This window comes from Taeniopygia guttata, chromosome 16, assembly GCF_048771995.1.
Source record: "Taeniopygia guttata chromosome 16, bTaeGut7.mat, whole genome shotgun sequence".
NCBI lineage: Eukaryota > Metazoa > Chordata > Aves > Passeriformes > Estrildidae > Taeniopygia > Taeniopygia guttata.
Window position 1 is genome coordinate 5,512,742 of NC_133041.1, and position 22,969 is coordinate 5,535,710.

The window sequence follows — 22,969 nt, forward strand, 5'->3', positions numbered from 1 at the left end:
AAAAGAGCTGATGTTTGCGCTCCGAGTCCTGTGGCCCTGAGCCAGCAGCTGAGTGCAAAAAATCCGAACATCGAAGGATAAGTCCCAGACAGGAGCTGCCCCCACCTCCTACTTGTGCTGCCCTGAGAGTCCCAGGGGAGCCCTACAAACTGACATCAGGAACCTGGACTGGTGAGTTTTCTTTCCCAGGGAAAAGAGCCGATGTTTGCGCTCCGAGTCCTGTGGCCCTGAGACGGCAGCTGACCGCAAAAAATCCGAACATCGAAGGATAAGTCCCAGACAGGAGCTGCCCCCACCTCATACTTGTGCTACACTGACAGTCCCAGGGGAGCCCTACAAAATGACATCAGGAACCTGGACTGGTGAGTTTTTTTTCCCAGGGAAAAGAGCCGATGTTTGCGCTCCGAGTCCTGTGGCCCTGAGCCGGCAGCTGACCGCAAAAAATCCGAACATTGAAGCATAAGTCCCTGACAGGAGCTGCCCCCACCTCATATTTGTGCTGCCCTGACAGTCCCAGGGGAGCCCTACAAACTGACATCAGGAACCTGGACTGGTGAGATTTTTTTCCCAGGGAAAAGAGCGGATGTTTGCGCTCCGAGTCCTATGGCCCTGAGCCGGCAGCTGACTGTAAAAAATCGGAACATCGAAGGATAAGTCCCAGACAGGAGCTGCCCCCACCTCATACTTGTGCTGCCCTGGGAGTCCAAAAAGCGTTCTACAAACTGACATCAGGAACCTGGACTGGTGAGTTTTCTTTCCCAGGGTTAAGAGCCGATGTTTGCGCCCCGAGTCCTGTGGCCCTGAGCAGACAGCTGACTCTAAAAAATCGGAACATCGAAGGATAAGTCCCAGACAGGATCTGCTCCCACCTCATACTTGTGCTACCCTGACAGTCCCAGGGGAGCCCTACAAACTGACATCAGGAACCTGGACTGGTGAGTTTTCTTTCCCAGGGAAAAGAGCCGATGTTTGCGCTCCGAGTCCTGTGGCCCTGAGCGGGCAGCTGAGTGCAAAAAATTCGAACATCGACGATAAGTCCCAGACAGGGGCTGCCCCCACCTCATACTTGTGCTACCCTGACAGTCCCAGGGGAGCCCTACAAACTGACATCAGGAACCTGGACTGGTGAGTTTTCTTTCCCAGGGAAAAGAGCCGATGTTTGCGCTCCGAGTCCTGTGGCCCTGAGCCGGCAGCTGACTGCAAAAATCGGAACATCGAAGGATAAGTCCCAGACAGGAGCTGCCCCCACCTCATACTTGTGCTGCCCTGACAGTCCAAAAAGAGTTCTACAAACTGACATCAGGAACCTGGACTGGTGACTTTTCTTTCCCAGGGAAAAGAGCCGATGTTTGTGCTCCGAGTCCTGTGGCCCTGAGCCGGCAGCTGACCGCAAAAAATCCGAACATCAAAGGATAAGTCCCAGACAGGAGCTGCCCCCATCCCATACTTGTGCTGCCCTGAGAGTCCAAAAAGAGCCCTACAAACTGACATCAGGAACCTGGACTGGTGAGTTTTCTTTCCCAGGGAAAAGAGCCGATGTTTGCGCTCCGAGTCCTGTGGCCCTGAGCAGGCAGCTGACTGCAAAAATTCGGAACATCGAAGGATAAGTCCCAGACAGGAGCTGCCCCCACCTCATACTTGTGCTGCCCTGACAGTCCCAGCGGAGCCCTACAAACTGACATCAGGAACCTGGACTGGTGAGTTTTCTTTCCCAGGGAAAAGAGCCGATGTTTGCGCTCCGAGTCCTGTGGCCCTGAGCGGGTAGCTGAGTGCAAAAAATTCGAACATCGAAGGATAAGTCCCAGACAGGATCTGCCCCCACCTCATACTTGTGCTACCCTGACAGTCCCAGGGGAGCCCTACAAACTGACATCAGGAACCTTGACTGGTGAGTTTTCTTTCCCAGGGAAAAGAGCCGATGTTTGCGCTCCGACTCCTGTGGACCTGAGCGGGCAGCTGAGTGCAAAAAATCGGAACATCGAAGGATAAGTCCCAGACAGGAGCTGCCCCCACCTCATACTTGTGCTGCCCTGACAGTCCCAGCGTAGCCCTAAGAACTGACATCAGGAACCTGGACTGGTGAGTTTTCTTTCCCAGGGAAAAGAGCCGATGTTTGCGCTCCGAGTCCTCTGGCCCTGAGCCGGCAGCTGACTGCAAAAAATCCGAACATCGACGGATAAGTCCCAGACAGGATCTGCCTCCACCTCATACTTGTGCTACCCGGACAGTCCCAGGGGAGCCCTATAAACTGACATCAGGAACCTGGACTGGTGAGTTTTCTTTCCCAGGGAAAAGAGCCGATGGTTGCGCTCCGAGTCCTGTGGCCCTGAGCCGGCAGCTGACCGCAAAAAATCCGAACATCGACGATAAGTCCCAGACAGGGGCTGCCCCCACCTCATACTTGGGCTGCCCTGAGAGTCCCAGGGGAGCCCTACAAACTGCCATCAGGAACCTGGACTGGTGAGTTTTCTTTCCCAGGGAAAAGAGCCGATGTTTGCGCTCCGAGTCCTGTGGCCCTGAGCCGGCAGCTGACCGCAAAAAATCCGAACATCGAAGGATAAGTCCCAGACAGGAGCTGCCCCCACCTCATACTTGTGCTGCCCTGAGAGTCCAAAAAGAGCTCTACAAACTGACATCAGGAACCTGGACTGGTGAGTTTTCTTTCCCAGGGAAAAGAGCCGATGTTTGCGCTCCGACTCCTGTGGCCCTGAGCGGGCAGCTGACTGCAAAAAATCGGAACATCGAACGATAAGTCCCAGACAGGAGCTGCCCCCACCTCATACTTGTGCTGCCCTGAGAGTCCCAGGGGAGCCCTACAAACTGCCATCAGGAACCTGGACTGGTGAGTTTTCTTTCCCAGGGAAAAGAGCCGATGTTTGCGCTCCGACTCCTGTGGCCCTGAGCGGGCAGCTGACTGCAAAAAATCGGAACATCGAACGATAAGTCCCAGACAGGAGCTGCCCCCACCTCATACTTGTGCTGCCCTGACAGTCCCAGGGGAGCCCTACAAACTGACATCAGGAACCTGGACTGGTGAGTTTTCTTTCCCAGGGAAAAGAGCCGATGTTTGCGCTCCGAGTCCTGTGGCCCTGAGCCGGCAGCTGAGTGCAAAAAATCCGAACATCGAAGGATAAGTCCCAGACAGGAGCTGCCCCCACCTCATACTTGTGCTGCCCTGACAGTCCCAGGGGAGCCCTACAAACTGACATCAGGAACCTGGACTGGTCAGTTTTCTTTCCCAGGGAAAAGAGCCGATGTTTGCGCTCCGAGTCCTGTGGCCCTGAGCCGGCAGCTGACTGCAAAAAATCCGAACATCGAAGGATAAGTCCCAGACAGGAGCTGCCCCCACCTCATACTTGTGCTGCCCTGACAGTCCCAGGGGAGCCCTACAAACTGACATCAGGAACCTGGACTGGTGAGTTTTCTTTCCCAGGGAAAAGAGCCGATGTTTGCGCTCCGAGTCCTGTGGCCCTGAGCCGGCAGCTGACCGCAAAAAATCTGAACATCGAAGGATAAGTCCCAGACAGGAGCTGCCCCCACCTCATACTTGTGCTGCCCTGAGAGTCCAAAAAGAGCTCTACAAACTGACATCAGGAACCTGGACTGGTGAGTTTTCTTTCCCAGGGAAAAGAGCCGATGTTTGCGCTCCGACTCCTGTGGCCCTGAGCGGGCAGCTGAGTGCAAAAAATCCGAACATCGAAGGATAAGTCCCAGACAGGAGCTGCCCCCACCTCATACTTGTGCTGCCCTGACAGTCCCAGGGGAGCCCTACAAACTGACATCAGGAACCTGGACTGGTGAGTTTTTTTTCCCAGGGAAAAGAGCCGATGTTTGCACTCCGAGTCCTGTGGCCCTGAGCCGGCAGCTGACCGCAAAAAATCCGAACATCGAAGGATAAGTCCCAGACAGGATCTGCCCCCACCTCATACTTGTGCTACCCTGACAGTCCCAGGGGAGCCCTACAAACTGACATCAGGAACCTGGAATGGTGAGTTTTTTTTCCCAGGGAAAAGGGCTGATGTTTGCGCTCCGAGTCCTGTGGCCCTGAGCGGGCAGCTGAGTGCAAAAAATCCGAACATCGAAGGATAAGTCCCAGACAGGAGCTGCCCCCACCTCATACTTGTGCTGCCCTGAGAGTCCAAAAAGAGCTCTACAAACTGACATCAGGAACCTGGACTGGTGAGTTTTCTTTCCCAGGGAAAAGAGCCGATGTTTGCGTTCTGAGTCCTGTGGCCCTGAGCGGGCAGCTGAGTGCAAAAAATCCGAACATCGAAGAATAAGTCCCAGACAGGAGCTGCCCCCACCTCATACTTGTGCTACCCTGACAGTCCCAGGGGAGCCCTACAAACTGACATCAGGAACCTGGACTGGTGAGATTTTTTTCCCAGGGAAAAGAGCCGATGTTTGCGCTCTGAGTCCTGTGGCCCTGAGCCGGCAGCTGACCGCAAAAAATCCGAACATCGAAGGATAAGTCCCAGACAGGAGCTGCCCCCACCTCATACTTCTGCTGCCCTGACAGTCCCAGGGGAGCCCTACAAACTGACATCAGGAACCTGGACTGGTGAGTTTTCTTTCCCAGGGAAATAGCCGATGTTTGCGCTCCGAGTCCTGTGGCCCTGAGCCGGCAGCTGAGTGCAAAAAATCCGAACATCGAAGGATAAGTCCCAGACAGGAGCTGCCCCCACCTCATACTTGTGCTGCCCTGACAGTCCCAGGGGAGCCCTACAAACTGACATCAGGAACCTGGACTGGTGAGTTTTTTTTCCCAGGGAAAAGAGCCGATGTTTGCGCTCCGAATCCTGTGGCCATGAGCCGGCAGCTGACGACAAAAAATCCGAACATCGAAGGATAAGTCCCAGACAGGAGCTGCCCCCACCTCATACTTCTGCTGTCCTGAGAGTCCAAAAAGAGCTCTACAAACTGACATCAGGAACCTGGACTGGTGAGTTTTCTTTCCCAGGGAAAAGAGCCGATGTTTGCGCTCCGAGTCCTGTGGCCCTGAGCCGGCAGCTGTCCGCAAAAAATCGGAACATCGAACGATAAGTCCCAGACAGGAGCTGCCCCCACCTCATACTTGTGCTACCCTGACAGTCCCAGGGGAGCCCTACAAACTGACATCAGGAACCTGGACTGGTGAGTTTTTTTTCACAGGGAAAAGAGCCGATGTTTGCGCTCCGAGTCCTGTGGCCCTGAGCTGGCAGCTGACCGCAAAAAATCCGAACATCGAAGGATAAGTCCCAGACAGGAGCTGCCCCCACCTCATACTTGTGCTGCCCTGAGAGTCCAAAAAGAGCTCTACAAACTGACATCAGGAACCTGGACTGGTGAGTTTTCTTTCCCAGGGAAAAGAGCCGATGTTTGCGCTCCGAGTCCTGTGGCCCTGAGCGGGCAGCTGAGTGCAAAAAATCCGAACATCGAAGGATAAGTCCCAGACAGGAGCTGCCCCCACCTCATACTTGTGCTGCCCTGACAGTCCCAGGGGAGCCCTACAAACTGACATCAGGAACCTGGACTGGTGAGTTTTTTTTCCCAGGGAAAAGAGCCGATGTTTGCGCTCCGAGTCCTGTGGCCCTGAGCCGGCAGCTGACCGCAAAAAATCCGAACATCGAAGGATAAGTCCCAGACAGGAGCTGCCCCCACCTCATACTTGTGCTGCCCTGACAGTCCCAGAGGAGCCCTACAAACTGACATCAGGAACCTGGACTGGTGAGTTTTCTTTCCCAGGGAAAAGAGCTGATGTTTGCGCTCCGAGTCCTGTGGCCCTGAGCCGGCAGCTGACTGCAAAAAATCGGAACATCGAAGGATAAGTCCCAGACAGGAGCTGCCCCCACCTCATACTTGTGCTGCCCTGACAGTCCCAGGGGAGCCCTACAAACTGACATCAGGAACCTGGACTGGTGAGTTTTTTTTCCCAGGGAAAAGAGCCGATGTTTGCGCTTTGAATACTGTGGCCCTGAGCCGGCAGCTGACCGCAAAAAATCCGAACATCGAAAGATAAGTCCCAGACAGGAGCTGCCCCCACCTCATACTTGTGCTGCCCTGAGAGTCCAAAAAGAGCTCTACAAACTGACATCAGGAACCTGGACTGGTGAGTTTTCTTTCCCAGGGAAAAGAGCCGATGTTTGCGCTCCGACTCCTGTGGCCCTGAGCGGGCAGCTGAGTGCAAAAAATCCGAACATCGAAGGATAAGTCTCAGACAGGAGCTGCCCCCACCTCATACTTGTGCTACCCTGACAGTCCCAGGGGAGCCCTACAAACTGACATCAGGAACCTGGACTGGTGAGTTTTTTTTCCCAGGGAAAAGAGCCGATGTTTGCGCTCCGAGTCCTGTGGCCCTGAGCTGGCAGCTGACCGCAAAAAATCCGAACATCGAAGGATAAGTCCCAGACAGGAGCTGCCCCCACCTCATACTTGTGCTGCCCTGAGAGTCCAAAAAGAGCTCTACAAACTGACATCAGGAACCTGGACTGGTGAGTTTTCTTTCCCAGGGAAAAGAGCCGATGTTTGCGCTCCGAGTCCTGTGGCCCTGAGCCGGCAGCTGAGTGCAAAAAATCCGAACATCGAAGGATAAGTCCCAGACAGGAGCTGCCCCCACCTCATACTTGTGCTACCCTGACAGTCCCAGGGGAGCCCTACAAACTGACATCAGGAACCTGGACTGGTGAGTTTTTTTTCCCAGGGAAAAGAGCCGATGTTTGCGCTCCGAGTCCTGTGGCCCTGAGCCGGCAGCTGAGTGCAAAAAATCCGAACATCGAAGGATAAGTCCCAGACAGGAGCTGCCCCCACCTCATACTTGTGCTGCCCTGACAGTCCCAGGGGAGCCCTACAAACTGACATCAGGAACCTGGACTGGTGAGTTTTCTTTCCCAGGGAAAAGAGCCGATGTTTGCGCTCCGAGTCCTGTGGCCCTGAGCCGGCAGCTGAGTGCAAAAAATCCGAACATCGAAGGATAAGTCCCAGACAGGAGCTGCCCCCACCTCATACTTGTGCTGCCCTGACAGTCCCAGGGGAGCCCTACAAACTGACATCAGGAACCTGGACTGGTGAGTTTTTTTTCCCAGGGAAAAGAGCCGATGTTTGCACTCCGAGTCCTGTGGCCCTGAGCCGGCAGCTGACCGCAAAAAATCCGAACATCGAAGGATAAGTCCCAGACAGGATCTGCCCCCACCTCATACTTGTGCTACCCTGACAGTCCCAGGGGAGCCCTACAAACTGACATCAGGAACCTGGAATGGTGAGTTTTTTTTCCCAGGGAAAAGGGCCGATGTTTGCGCTCCGAGTCCTGTGGCCCTGAGCGGGCAGCTGAGTGCAAAAAATCCGAACATCGAAGGATAAGTCCCAGACAGGAGCTGCCCCCACCTCATACTTCTGCTGCCCTGAGAGTCCAAAAAGAGCTCTACAAACTGACATCAGGAACCTGGACTGGTGAGTTTTCTTTCCCAGGGAAAAGAGCCGATGTTTGCGTTCTGAGTCCTGTGGCCCTGAGCGGGCAGCTGAGTGCAAAAAATCCGAACATCGAAGAATAAGTCCCAGACAGGAGCTGCCCCCACCTCATACTTGTGCTACCCTGACAGTCCCAGGGGAGCCCTACAAACTGACATCAGGAACCTGGACTGGTGAGATTTTTTTCCCAGGGAAAAGAGCCGATGTTTGCGCTCTGAGTCCTGTGGCCCTGAGCCGGCAGCTGACCGCAAAAAATCCGAACATCGAAGGATAAGTCCCAGACAGGAGCTGCCCCCACCTCATACTTCTGCTGCCCTGACAGTCCCAGGGGAGCCCTACAAACTGACATCAGGAACCTGGACTGGTGAGTTTTCTTTCCCAGGGAAATAGCCGATGTTTGCGCTCCGAGTCCTGTGGCCCTGAGCAGGCAGCTGACCGCAAAAAATCCGAACATCGAAGGATAAGTCCCAGACAGGAGCTGCCCCCACCTCATACTTGTGCTGCCCTGACAGTCCCAGGGGAGCCCTACAAACTGACATCAGGAACCTGGACTGGTGAGTTTTTTTTCCCAGGGAAAAGAGCCGATGTTTGCGCTCCGAATCCTGTGGCCCTGAGCCGGCAGCTGACGACAAAAAATCCGAGCATCGAAGGATAAGTCCCAGACAGGAGCTGCCCCCACCTCATACTTCTGCTGCCCTGAGAGTCCAAAAAGAGCTCTACAAACTGACATCAGGAACCTGGACTGGTGAGTTTTCTTTCCCAGGGAAAAGAGCCGATGTTTGCGCTCCGAGTCCTGTGGCCCTGAGCCGGCAGCTGAGTGCAAAAAATCCGAACATCGAAGGATAAGTCCCAGACAGGAGCTGCCCCCACCTCATACTTGTGCTACCCTGACAGTCCCAGGGGAGCCCTACAAACTGACATCAGGAACCTGGACTGGTGAGTTTTCTTTCCCAGGGAAAAGAGCCGATGTTTGCGCTCCGAGTCCTGTGGCCCTGAGCCGGCAGCTGAGTGCAAAAAATCCGAACATCGAAGGATAAGTCCCAGACAGGAGCTGCCCCCACCTCATACTTGTGCTGCCCTGACAGTCCCAGGGGAGCCCTACAAACTGACATCAGGAACCTGGACTGGTGAGTTTTTTTTCCCAGGGAAAAGAGCCGATGTTTGCGCTCCGAATCCTGTGGCCCTGAGCCGGCAGCTGACGACAAAAAATCCGAACATCGAAGGATAAGTCCCAGACAGGAGCTGCCCCCACCTCATACTTCTGCTGCCCTGAGAGTCCAAAAAGAGCTCTACAAACTGACATCAGGAACCTGGACTGGTGAGTTTTCTTTCCCAGGGAAAAGAGCCGATGTTTGCGCTCCAAGTCCTGTGGCCCTGAGCCGGCAGCTGACCGCAAAAAATCGGAACATCGAAGGATAAGTCCCAGACAGGAGCTGCCCCCACCTCATACTTGTGCTACCCTGACAGTCCCAGGGGAGCCCTACAAACTGACATCAGGAACCTGGACTGGTGAGTTTTCTTTCCCAGGGAAAAGAGCCGATGTTTGCGCTCCGAGTCCTGTGGCCCTGAGCGGGCAGCTGACTGCAAAAAATCCGAACATCGAAGGATAAGTCCCAGACAGGAGCTGCCCCCACCTCATACTTGTGCTGCCCTGACAGTCCCAGGGGAGCCCTACAAACTGACATCAGGAACCTGGACTGGTGAGTTTTTTTTCCCAGGGAAAAGAGCCGATGTTTGCGCTCCGAATCCTGTGGCCCTGAGCCGGCAGCTGACGACAAAAAATCCGAACATCGAAGGATAAGTCCCAGACAGGAGCTGCCCCCACCTCATACTTCTGCTGCCCTGAGAGTCCAAAAAGAGCTCTACAAACTGACATCAGGAACCTGGACTGGTGAGTTTTCTTTCCCAGGGAAAAGAGCCGATGTTTGCGCTCCAAGTCCTGTGGCCCTGAGCCGGCAGCTGGCCGCAAAAAATCGGAACATCGAAGGATAAGTCCCAGACAGGAGCTGCCCCCACCTCATACTTGTGCTACCCTGACAGTCCCAGGGGAGCCCTACAAACTGACATCAGGAACCTGGACTGGTGAGTTTTCTTTCCCAGGGAAAAGAGCCGATGTTTGCGCTCCGAGTCCTGTGGCCCTGAGCGGGCAGCTGACTGCAAAAAATCCGAACATCGAAGGATAAGTCCCAGACAGGAGCTGCCCCCACCTCATACTTGTGCTGCCCTGAGAGTCCAAAAAGAGCTCTACAAACTGACATCAGGAACCTGGACTGGTGAGTTTTCTTTCCCAGGGAAAAGAGCCGATGTTTGCGCTCCGAGTCCTGTGGCCCTGAGCGGGCAGCTGACTGCAAAAAATCCGAATATCGAAGGATAAGTCCCAGACAGGAGCTGCCCCCACCTCATACTTCTGCTGCTCTAACAGTCCCAGGGGAGCCCTACAAACTGACATCAGGAACCTGGACTGGTGAGTTTTCTTTCCCAGGGAAAAGAGCCGATGTTTGCGCTCCGAGTCCTGTGGCCCTGAGCCGGCAGCTGAGTGCAAAAAATCCGAACATCGAAGGATAAGTCCCAGACAGGAGCTGCCCCCACCTCATACTTGTGCTGCCCTGAGAGTCCAAAAAGAGCTCTACAAACTGACATCAGGAACCTGGACTGGTGAGTTTTCTTTCCCAGGGAAAAGAGCCGATGTTTGCGCTCCAAGTCCTGTGGCCCTGAGCCGGCAGCTGACCGCAAAAAATCGGAACATCGAAGGATAAGTCCCAGACAGGATCTGCCCCCACCTCATACTTGTGCTACCCTGACAGTCCCAGGGGAGCCCTACAAACTGACATCAGGAACCTGGACTGGTGAGTTTTTTTTCCCAGGGAAAAGAGCCGATGTTTGCGCTCCGAGTCCTGTGGCCCTGAGCCAGCAGCTGACCGCAAAAAATCCGAACATCGAAGGATAAGTCCCAGACAGGAGCTGCCCCCACCTCATACTTGTGCTGCCCTGAGAGTCCAAAAAGAGCTCTACAAACTGACATCAGGAACCTGGACTGGTGAGTTTTCTTTCCCAGGGAAAAGAGCCGATGTTTGCGCTCCGACTCCTGTGGCCCTGAGCGGGCAGCTGAGTGCAAAAAATCCGAACATCGAAGGATAAGTCCCAGAAAGGAGCTGCCCCCACCTCATACTTGTGCTGCCCTGACAGTCCCAGGGGAGCCCTACAAACTGACATCAGGAACCTGGACTGGTGAGTTTTTTTTCACAGGGAAAAGAGCCGATGTTTGCGCTCCGAGTCCTGTGGCCCTGAGCTGGCAGCTGACCGCAAAAAATCCGAACATCGAAGGATAAGTCCCAGACAGGAGCTGCCCCCACCTCATACTTGTGCTGCCCTGAGAGTCCAAAAAGAGCTCTACAAACTGACATCAGGAACCTGGACTGGTGAGTTTTCTTTCCCAGGGAAAAGAGCCGATGTTTGCGCTCCGAGTCCTGTGGCCCTGAGGCGGCAGCTGACTGCAAAAAATCCGAACATCGAAGGATAAGTCCCAGACAGGAGCTGCCCCCACCTCATACTTGTGCTGCCCTGACAGTCCCAGGGGAGCCCTACAAACTGACATCAGGAACCTGGACTGGTGAGTTTTCTTTCCCAGGGAAAAGAGCCGATGTTTGCGCTCCGAGTCCTGTGGCCCTGAGCCGGCAGCTGAGTGCAAAAAATCCGAACATCGACGGATAAGTCCCAGACAGGAGCTGCCCCCACCTCATACTTGTGCTGCCCTGACAGTCCCAGGGGAGCCCTACAAACTGACATCAGGAACCTGGACTGGTGAGTTTTCTTTCCCAGGGAAAAGAGCCGATGTTTGTGCTCTGAGTCCTGTGGCCCTGAGCGGGCAGCTGACCGCAAAAAATCGGAACATCGAAGGATAAGTCCCAGACAGGATCTGCCCCCACCTCATACTTGTGCTACCCTGACAGTCCCAGGGGAGCCCTACAAACTGACATCAGGAACCTGGACTGGTGAGTTTTTTTCCCCAGGGAAAAGATCCGATGTTTGCGCTCCGAGTCCTGTGGCCCTGAGCCGGCAGCTGAGTGCAAAAAATCCGAACATCGAAGGATAAGTCCCAGACAGGAGCTGCCCCCACCTCATACTTGTGCTACCATGACAGTCCCAGGGGAGCCCTACAAACTGACATCAGGAACCTGGACTGGTGAGTTTTTTTTCCCAGGGAAAAGAGCCGATGTTTGCGCTCCGAGTCCTGTGGCCCTGAGCTGGCAGCTGAGTGCAAAAAATCCGAATATCGAAGGATAAGTCCCAGACAGGAGCTGCCCCCACCTCATACTTGTGCTGCCCTGAGAGTCCAGAAAGAGCTCTACAAACTGACATCAGGAACCTGGACTGGTGAGTTTTCTTTCCCAGGGAAAAGAGCCGATGTTTGCGCTCCGAGTCCTGTGGCCCTGAGCGGGCAGCTGAGTGCAAAAAATCCGAACATCGAAGGATAAGTCCCAGACAGGAGCTGCCCCCACCTCATACTTGTGCTACCCTGACAGTCCCAGGGGAGCCCTACAAACTGACATCAGGAACCTGGACTGGTGAGTTTTTTTTCCCAGGGAAAAGAGCCGATGTTTGCGCTCCGAGTCCTGTGGCCCTGAGCCGGCAGCTGAGTGCAAAAAATCCGAACATCGAAGGATAAGTCCCAGACAGGAGCTGCCCCCACCTCATACTTGTGCTGCCCTGACAGTCCCAGGGGAGCCCTACAAACTGACATCAGGAACCTGGACTGGTGAGTTTTCTTTCCCAGGGAAAAGAGCCGATGTTTGCGCTCCGAGTCCTGTGGCCCTGAGCCGGCAGCTGAGTGCAAAAAATCCGAACATCGAAGGATAAGTCCCAGACAGGAGCTGCCCCCACCTCATACTTGTGCTGCCCTGACAGTCCCAGGGGAGCCCTACAAACTGACATCAGGAACCTGGACTGGTGAGTTTTTTTTCCCAGGGAAAAGAGCCGATGTTTGCGCTCCGAGTCCTGTGGCCCTGAGCCGGCAGCTGACCGCAAAAAATCTGAACATCGAAGGATAAGTCCCAGACAGGAGCTGCCCCCACCTCATACTTGTGCTGCCCTGAGAGTCCAAAAAGAGCTCTACAAACTGACATCAGGAACCTGGACTGGTGAGTTTTCTTTCCCAGGGAAAAGAGCCGATGTTTGCGCTCCGACTCCTGTGGCCCTGAGCGGGCAGCTGACTGCAAAAAATCCGAACATCGAAGGATAAGTCCCAGACAGGAGCTGCCCCCACCTCATACTTGTGCTACCCTGACAGTCCCAGGGGAGCCCTACAAACTGACATCAGGAACCTGGACTGGTGAGTTTTTTTTCCCAGGGAAAAGAGCCGATGTTTGCACTCCGAGTCCTGTGGCCCTGAGCCGGCAGCTGAGTGCAAAAAATCCGAACATCGAAGGATAAGTCCCAGACAGGATCTGCCCCCACCTCATACTTGTGCTACCCTGACAGTCCCAGGGGAGCCCTACAAACTGACATCAGGAACCTGGAATGGTGAGTTTTTTTTCCCAGGGAAAAGGGCCGATGTTTGCGCTCCGAGTCCTGTGGCCCTGAGCGGGCAGCTGAGTGCAAAAAATCCGAACATCGAAGGATAAGTCCCAGACAGGAGCTGCCCCCACCTCATACTTGTGCTGCCCTGAGAGTCCAAAAAGAGCTCTACAAACTGACATCAGGAACCTGGACTGGTGAGTTTTCTTTCCCAGGGAAAAGAGCCGATGTTTGCGTTCTGAGTCCTGTGGCCCTGAGCGGGCAGCTGAGTGCAAAAAATCCGAACATCGAAGAATAAGTCCCAGACAGGAGCTGCCCCCACCTCATACTTGTGCTACCCTGACAGTCCCAGGGGAGCCCTACAAACTGACATCAGGAACCTGGACTGGTGAGATTTTTTTCCCAGGGAAAAGAGCCGATGTTTGCGCTCTGAGTCCTGTGGCCCTGAGCCGGCAGCTGACCGCAAAAAATCCGAACATCGAAGGATAAGTCCCAGACAGGAGCTGCCCCCACCTCATACTTCTGCTGCCCTGACAGTCCCAGGGGAGCCCTACAAACTGACATCAGGAACCTGGACTGGTGAGTTTTCTTTCCCAGGGAAAAGGGCCGATGTTTGCGCTCCGAGTCCTGTGGCCCTGAGCGGGCAGCTGAGTGCAAAAAATCCGAACATCGAAGGATAAGTCCCAGACAGGAGCTGCCCCCACCTCATACTTGTGCTGCCCTGAGAGTCCAAAAAGAGCTCTACAAACTGACATCAGGAACCTGGACTGGTGAGTTTTCTTTCCCAGGGAAAAGAGCCGATGTTTGCGTTCTGAGTCCTGTGGCCCTGAGCGGGCAGCTGAGTGCAAAAAATCCGAACATCGAAGAATAAGTCCCAGACAGGAGCTGCCCCCACCTCATACTTGTGCTACCCTGACAGTCCCAGGGGAGCCCTACAAACTGACATCAGGAACCTGGACTGGTGAGATTTTTTTCCCAGGGAAAAGAGCCGATGTTTGCGCTCTGAGTCCTGTGGCCCTGAGCCGGCAGCTGACCGCAAAAAATCCGAACATCGAAGGATAAGTCCCAGACAGGAGCTGCCCCCACCTCATACTTCTGCTGCCCTGACAGTCCCAGGGGAGCCCTACAAACTGACATCAGGAACCTGGACTGGTGAGTTTTCTTTCCCAGGGAAATAGCCGATGTTTGCGCTCCGAGTCCTGTGGCCCTGAGCAGGCAGCTGACCGCAAAAAATCCGAACATCGAAGGATAAGTCCCAGACAGGAGCTGCCCCCACCTCATACTTGTGCTGCCCTGACAGTCCCAGGGGAGCCCTACAAACTGACATCAGGAACCTGGACTGGTGAGTTTTTTTTCCCAGGGAAAAGAGCCGATGTTTGCGCTCCGAATCCTGTGGCCCTGAGCCGGCAGCTGAGTGCAAAAAATCCGAACATCGAAGGATAAGTCCCAGACAGGAGCTGCCCCCACCTCATACTTCTGCTGCCCTGAGAGTCCAAAAAGAGCTCTACAAACTGACATCAGGAACCTGGACTGGTGAGTTTTCTTTCCCAGGGAAAAGAGCCGATGTTTGCGCTCCGAGTCCTGTGGCCCTGAGCCGGCAGCTGACCGCAAAAAATCGGAACATCGAAGGATAAGTCCCAGACAGGAGCTGCCCCCACCTCATACTTGTGCTACCCTGACAGTCCCAGGGGAGCCTTACAAACTGACATCAGGAACCTGGACTGGTGAGTTTTCTTTCCCAGGGAAAAGAGCCGATGTTTGCGCTCCGAGTCCTGTGGCCCTGAGCGGGCAGCTGACCGCAAAAAATCGGAACATCGAAGGATAAGTCCCAGACAGGAGCTGCCCCCACCTCATACTTGTGCTGCCCTGACAGTCCCAGGGGAGCCCTACAAACTGACATCAGGAACCTGGACTGGTGAGTTTTTTTTCACAGGGAAAAGAGCCGATGTTTGCGCTCCGAGTCCTGTGGCCCTGAGCTGGCAGCTGACCGCAAAAAATCCGAACATCGAAGGATAAGTCCCAGACAGGAGCTGCCCCCACCTCATACTTGTGCTGCCCTGACAGTCCCAGAGGAGCCCTACAAACTGACATCAGGAACCTGGACTGGTGAGTTTTCTTTCCCAGGGAAAAGAGCTGATGTTTGCGCTCCGATTCCTGTGGCCCTGAGCCGGCAGCTGAGTGCAAAATATCCGAACATCGACGGATAAGTCCCAGACAGGAGCTGCCCCCACCTCATACTTGTGCTGCCCTGAGAGTCCAAAAAGAGCTCTACAAACTGACATCAGGAACCTGGACTGGTGAGTTTTCTTTCCCAGGGAAAAGAGCCGATGTTTGCACTCCGAGTCCTGTGGCCCTGAGGCGGCAGCTGACTGCAAAAAATCGGAACATCGAAGGATAAGTCCCAGACAGGAGCTGCCCCCACCTCATACTTGTGCTGCCCTGACAGTCCCAGGGGAGCCCTACAAACTGACATCAGGAACCTGGACTGGTGAGTTTTTTTTCCCAGGGAAAAGAGCCGATGTTTGCGCTTTGAATACTGTGGCCCTGAGCCGGCAGCTGACCGCAAAAAATCCGAACATCGAAGGATAAGTCCCAGACAGGAGCTGCCCCCACCTCATACTTGTGCTGCCCTGACAGTCCAAAAAGAGCTCTACAAACTGACATCAGGAACCTGGACTGGTGAGTTTTCTTTCCCAGGGAAAAGAGCCGATGTTTGCGCTCCGACTCCTGTGGCCCTGAGCGGGCAGCTGAGTGCAAAAAATCCGAACATCGAAGGATAAGTCCCAGACAGGAGCTGCCCCCACCTCATACTTGTGCTGCCCTGACAGTCCCAGGGGAGCCCTACAAACTGACATCAGGAACCTGGACTGGTGAGTTTTTTTTCCCAGGGAAAAGAGCCGATGTTTGCGCTCCGAATCCTGTGGCCCTGAGCCGGCAGCTGACGACAAAAAATCCGAACATCGAAGGATAAGTCCCAGACAGGAGCTGCCCCCACCTCATACTTCTGCTGCCCTGAGAGTCCAAAAAGAGCTCTACAAACTGACATCAGGAACCTGGACTGGTGAGTTTTCTTTCCCAGGGAAAAGAGCCGATGTTTGCGCTCCAAGTCCTGTGGCCCTGAGCCGGCAGCTGACCGCAAAAAATCGGAACATCGAAGGATAAGTCCCAGACAGGATCTGCCCCCACCTCATACTTGTGCTACCCTGACAGTCCCAGGGGAGCCCTACAAACTGACATCAGGAACCTGGACTGGTGAGTTTTTTTTCCCAGGGAAAAGAGCCGATGTTTGCGCTCCGAGTCCTGTGGCCCTGAGCGGGCAGCTGAGTGCAAAAAATCCGAACATCGAAGGATAAGTCCCAGACAGGAGCTGCCCCCACCTCATACTTGTGCTGCCCTGACAGTCCCAGGGGAGCCCTACAAACTGACATCAGGAACCTGGACTGGTGAGTTTTTTTTCCCAGGGAAAAGAGCCGATGTTTGCGCTCCGAGTCCTGTGGCCCTGAGCCGGCAGCTGACCGCAAAAAATCCGAACATCGAAGGATAAGTCCCAGACAGGAGCTGCCCCCACCTCATACTTGTGCTGCCCTGAGAGTCCAAAAAGAGCTCTACAAACTGACATCAGGAACCTGGACTGGTGAGTTTTCTTTCCCAGGGAAAAGAGCCGATGTTTGCGCTCCGAGTCCTGTGGCCCTGAGCCGGCAGCTGAGTGCAAAAAATCCGAACATCGAAGGATAAGTCCCAGACAGGAGCTGCCCCCACCTCATACATGTGCTACCCTTACAGTCCCAGGGGAGCCCTACAAACTGACATCAGGAACCTGGACTGGTGAGTTTTTTTTCCCAGGGAAAAGAGCCGATGTTTGCGCTCCGAGTCCTGTGGCCCTGAGCCGGCAGCGGAGTGCAAAAAATCCGAACATCGAAGGATAAGTCCCAGACAGGAGCTGCCCCCACCTCATACTTGTGCTGCCCTGACAGTCCCAGGGGAGCCCTACAAACTGACATCAGGAACCTGGACTGGTCAGTTTTCTTTCCCAGGGAAAAGAGCCGATGTTTGCGCTCCGAGTCCTGTGGCCCTGAGCCGGCAGCTGACCGCAAAAAATCCGAACATCGAAGGATAAGTCCCAGACAGGAGCTGCCCCCACCTCATACTTGTGCTGCCCTGACAGTCCCAGGGGAGCCCTACAAACTGACATCAGGAACCTGGACTGGTGAGTTTTCTTTCCCAGGGAAAAGAGCCGATGTTTGCGCTCCGAGTCCTGTGGCCCTGAGCCGGCAGCTGACCGCAAAAAATCTGAACATCGAAGGATAAGTCCCAGACAGGAGCTGCCCCCACCTCATACTTGTGCTGCCCTGAGAGTCCAAAAAGAGCTCTACAAACTGACATCAGGAACCTGGACTGGTGAGTTTTCTTTCCCAGGGAAAAGAGCCGATGTTTGCGCTCCGACTCCTGTGGCCCTGAGCGGGCAGCTGAGTGCAAAAAATCCGAACATCGAAGGATAAGTCCCAGACAGGAGCTGCCCCCACCTCATACTTGTGCTGCCCTGACAGTCCCAGGGGAGCCCTACAAACTGACATCAGGAACCTGGACTGGTGAGTTTTTTTTCCCAGGGAAAAGAGCCGATGTTTGCACTCCGAGTCCTGTGGCCCTGAGCCGGCAGCTGACCGCAAAATATCCGAACATCGAAGGATAAGTCCCAGACAGGATCTGCCCCCACCTCATACTTGTGCTACCCTGACAGTCCCAGGGGAGCCCTACAAACTGACATCAGGAACCTGGAATGGTGAGTTTTTTTTCCCAGGGAAAAGGGCCGATGTTTGCGCTCCGAGTCCTGTGGCCCTGAGCGGGCAGCTGAGTGCAAAAAATCCGAACATCGAAGGATAAGTCCCAGACAGGAGCTGCCCCCACCTCATACTTGTGCTGCCCTTAGAGTCCAAAAAGAGCTCTACAAACTGACATCAGGAACCTGGACTGGTGAGTTTTCTTTCCCAGGGAAAAGAGCCGATGTTTGCGTTCTGAGTCCTGTGGCCCTGAGCGGGCAGCTGAGTGCAAAAAATCCGAACATCGAAGAATAAGTCCCAGACAGGAGCTGCCCCCACCTCATACTTGTGCTACCCTGACAGTCCCAGGGGAGCCCTACAAACTGACATCAGGAACCTGGACTGGTGAGATTTTTTTCCCAGGGAAAAGAGCCGATGTTTGCGCTCTGAGTCCTGTGGCCCTGAGCCGGCAGCTGAGTGCAAAAAATCCGAACATCGAAGGATAAGTCCCAGACAGGAGCTGCCCCCACCTCATACTTCTGCTGCCCTGACAGTCCCAGGGGAGCCCTACAAACTGACATCAGGAACCTGGACTGGTGAGTTTTCTTTCCCAGGGAAATAGCCGATGTTTGCGCTCCGAGTCCTGTGGCCCTGAGCCGGCAGCTGAGTGCAAAAAATCCGAACATCGAAGGATAAGTCCCAGACAGGAGCTGCCCCCACCTCATACTTGTGCTGCCCTGACAGTCCCAGGGGAGCCCTACAAACTGACATCAGGAACCTGGACTGGTGAGTTTTCTTTCCCAGGGAAAAGAGCCGATGTTTGCGCTCCGAGTCCTGTGGCCCTGAGCCGGCAGCTGACCGCAAAAAATCTGAACATCGAAGGATAAGTCCCAGACAGGAGCTGCCCCCACCTCATACTTGTGCTGCCCTGAGAGTCCAAAAAGAGCTCTACAAACTGACATCAGGAACCTGGACTGGTGAGTTTTCTTTCCCAGGGAAAAGAGCCGATGTTTGCGCTCCGACTCCTGTGGCCCTGAGCGGGCAGCTGACTGCAAAAAATCCGAACATCGAAGGATAAGTCCCAGACAGGAGCTGCCCCCACCTCATACTTGTGCTGCCCTGACAGTCCCAGGGGAGCCCTACAAACTGACATCAGGAACCTGGACTGGTGAGTTTTTTTTCCCAGGGAAAAGAGCCGATGTTTGCACTCCGAGTCCTGTGACCCTGAGCCGGCAGCTGACCGCAAAAAATCCGAACATCGAAGGATAAGTCCCAGACAGGATCTGCCCCCACCTCATACTTGTGCTACCCTGACAGTCCCAGGGGAGCCCTACAAACTGACATCAGGAACCTGGAATGGTGAGTTTTTTTTCCCAGGGAAAAGGGCCGATGTTTGCGCTCCGAGTCCTGTGGCCCTGAGCGGGCAGCTGAGTGCAAAAAATCCGAACATCGAAGGATAAGTCCCAGACAGGAGCTGCCCCCACCTCATACTTGTGCTGCCCTGAGAGTCCAAAAAGAGCTCTACAAACTGACATCAGGAACCTGGACTGGTGAGTTTTCTTTCCCAGGGAAAAGAGCCGATGTTTGCGTTCTGAGTCCTGTGGCCCTGAGCGGGCAGCTGAGTGCAAAAAATCCGAACATCGAAGAATAAGTCCCAGACAGGAGCTGCCCCCACCTCATACTTGTGCTACCCTGACAGTCCCAGGGGAGCCCTACAAACTGACATCAGGAACCTGGACTGGTGAGATTTTTTTCCCAGGGTAAAGAGCCGATGTTTGCGCTCTGAGTCCTGTGGCCCTGAGCCGGCAGCTGACCGCAAAAAATCCGAACATCGAAGGATAAGTCCCAGACAGGAGCTGCCCCCACCTCATACTTCTGCTGCCCTGACAGTCCCAGGGGAGCCCTACAAACTGACATCAGGAACCTGGACTGGTGAGTTTTCTTTCCCAGGGAAATAGCCGATGTTTGCGCTCCGAGTCCTGTGGCCCTGAGCCGGCAGCTGACCGCAAAAAATCCGAACATCGAAGGATAAGTCCCAGACAGGAGCTGCCCCCACCTCCTACTTGTGCTGCCCTGACAGTCCCAGGGGAGCCCTACAAACTGACATCAGGAACCTGGACTGGTGAGTTTTTTTTCCCAGGGAAAAGAGCCGATGTTTGCGCTCCGAATCCTGTGGCCCTGAGCCGGCAGCTGACGACAAAAAATCCGAACATCGAAGGATAAGTCCCAGACAGGAGCTGCCCCCACCTCATACTTCTGCTGCCCTGAGAGTCCAAAAAGAGCTCTACAAACTGACATCAGGAACCTGGACTGGTGAGTTTTCTTTCCCAGGGAAAAGAGCCGATGTTTGCGCTCCGAGTCCTGTGGCCCTGAGCCGGCAGCTGACCGCAAAAAATCCGAACATCGAAGGATAAGTCCCAGACAGGAGCTGCCCCCACCTCATACTTGTGCTACCCTGACAGTCCCAGGGGAGCCCTACAAACTGACATCAGGAACCTGGACTGGTGAGTTTTCTTTCCCAGGGAAAAGAGCCGATGTTTGCGCTCCGAGTCCTGTGGCCCTGAGCGGGCAGCTGACTGCAAAAAATCCGAACATCGAAGGATAAGTCCCAGACAGGAGCTGCCCCCACCTCATACTTGTGCTGCCCTGAGAGTCCAAAAAGAGCTCTACAAACTGACATCAGGAACCTGGACTGGTGAGTTTTCTTTCCCAGGGAAAAGAGCCGATGTTTGCGCTCCGAGTCCTGTGGCCCTGAGCGGGCAGCTGACTGCAAAAAATCCGAATATCGAAGGATAAGTCCCAGACAGGAGCTGCCCCCACCTCATACTTCTGCTGCTCTGACAGTCCCAGGGGAGCCCTACAAACTGACATCAGGAACCTGGACTGGTGAGTTTTCTTTCCCAGGGAAAAGAGCCGATGTTTGCGCTCCGAGTCCTGTGGCCCTGAGCCGGCAGCTGAGTGCAAAAAATCCGAACATCGAAGGATAAGTCCCAGACAGGAGCTGCCCCCACCTCATACTTCTGCTGCCCTGAGAGTCCAAAAAGAGCTCTACAAACTGACATCAGGAACCTGGACTGGTGAGTTTTCTTTCCCAGGGAAAAGAGCCGATGTTTGCGCTCCAAGTCCTGTGGCCCTGAGCCGGCAGCTGACCGCAAAAAATCGGAACATCGAAGGATAAGTCCCAGACAGGATCTGCCCCCACCTCATACTTGTGCTACCCTGACAGTCCCAGGGGAGCCCTACAAACTGACATCAGGAACCTGGACTGGTGAGTTTTTTTTCCCAGGGAAAAGAGCCGATGTTTGCGCTCCGAGTCCTGTGGCCCTGAGCCGGCAGCTGACCGCAAAAAATCCGAACATCGAAGGATAAGTCCCAGACAGGAGCTGCCCCCACCTCATACTTGTGCTACCCTGAGAGTCCAAAAAGAGCTCTACAAACTGACATCAGGAACCTGGACTGGTGAGTTTTTTTTCCCAGGGAAAAGAGCCGATGTTTGCGCTCCGAGTCCTGTGGCCCTGAGCCGGCAGCTGACCGCAAAAAATCCGAACATCGAAGAATAAGTCCCAGACAGGAGCTGCCCCCACCTCATACTTGTGCTACCCTGACAGTCCCAGGGGAGCCCTACAAACTGACATCAGGAACCTGGACTGGTGAGATTTTTTTCCCAGGGAAAAGAGCCGATGTTTGCGCTCTGAGTCCTGTGGCCCTGAGCCGGCAGCTGACCGCAAAAAATCCGAACATCGAAGGATAAGTCCCAGACAGGAGCTGCCCCCACCTCATACTTCTGCTGCCCTGACAGTCCCAGGGGAGCCCTACAAACTGACATCAGGAACCTGGACTGGTGAGTTTTCTTTCCCAGGGAAATAGCCGATGTTTGCGCTCCGAGTCCTGTGGCCCTGAGCCGGCAGCTGACCGCAAAAAATCCGAACATCGAAGGATAAGTCCCAGACAGGAGCTGCCCCCACCTCATACTTGTGCTGCCCTGACAGTCCCAGGGGAGCCCTACAAACTGACATCAGGAACCTGGACTGGTGAGTTTTTTTTCCCAGGGAAAAGAGCCGATGTTTGCGCTCCGAATCCTGTGGCCCTGAGCCGGCAGCTGACGACAAAACATCCGAACATCGAAGGATAAGTCCCAGACAGGAGCTGCCCCCACCTCATACTTCTGCTGCCCTGAGAGTCCAAAAAGAGCTCTACAAACTGACATCAGGAACCTGGACTGGTGAGTTTTCTTTCCCAGGGAAAAGAGCCGATGTTTGCGCTCCGAGTCCTGTGGCCCTGAGCCGGCAGCTGACCGCAAAAAATCCGAACATCGAAGGATAAGTCCCAGACAGGAGCTGCCCCCACCTCATACTTGTGCTACCCTGACAGTCCCAGGGGAGCCCTACAAACTGACATCAGGAACCTGGACTGGTGAGTTTTCTTTCCCAGGGAAAAGAGCCGATGTTTGCGCTCCGAGTCCTGTGGCCCTGAGCCGGCAGCTGAGTGCAAAAAATCCGAACATCGAAGGATAAGTCCCAGACAGGAGCTGCCCCCACCTCATACTTCTGCTGCCCTGAGAGTCCAAAAAGAGCTCTACAAACTGACATCAGGAACCTGGACTGGTGAGTTTTCTTTCCCAGGGAAAAGAGCCGATGTTTGCGCTCCAAGTCCTGTGGCCCTGAGCCGGCAGCTGACCGCAAAAAATCGGAACATCGAAGGATAAGTCCCAGACAGGATCTGCCCCCACCTCATACTTGTGCTACCCTGACAGTCCCAGGGGAGCCCTACAAACTGACATCAGGAACCTGGACTGGTGAGTTTTTTTTCCCAGGGAAAAGAGCCGATGTTTGCGCTCCGAGTCCTGTGGCCCTGAGCCGGCAGCTGACCGCAAAAAATCCGAACATCGAAGGATAAGTCCCAGACAGGAGCTGCCCCCACCTCATACTTGTGCTACCCTGAGAGTCCAAAAAGAGCTCTACAAACTGAAATCAGGAACCTGGACTGGTGAGTTTTTTTTCCCAGGGAAAAGAGCCGATGTTTGCGCTCCGAGTCCTGTGGCCCTGAGCCGGCAGCTGACCGCAAAAAATCCGAACATCGAAGAATAAGTCCCAGACAGGAGCTGCCCCCACCTCATACTTGTGCTACCCTGACAGTCCCAGGGGAGCCCTACAAACTGACATCAGGAACCTGGACTGGTGAGATTTTTTTCCCAGGGAAAAGAGCCGATGTTTGCGCTCTGAGTCCTGTGGCCCTGAGCCGGCAGCTGACCGCAA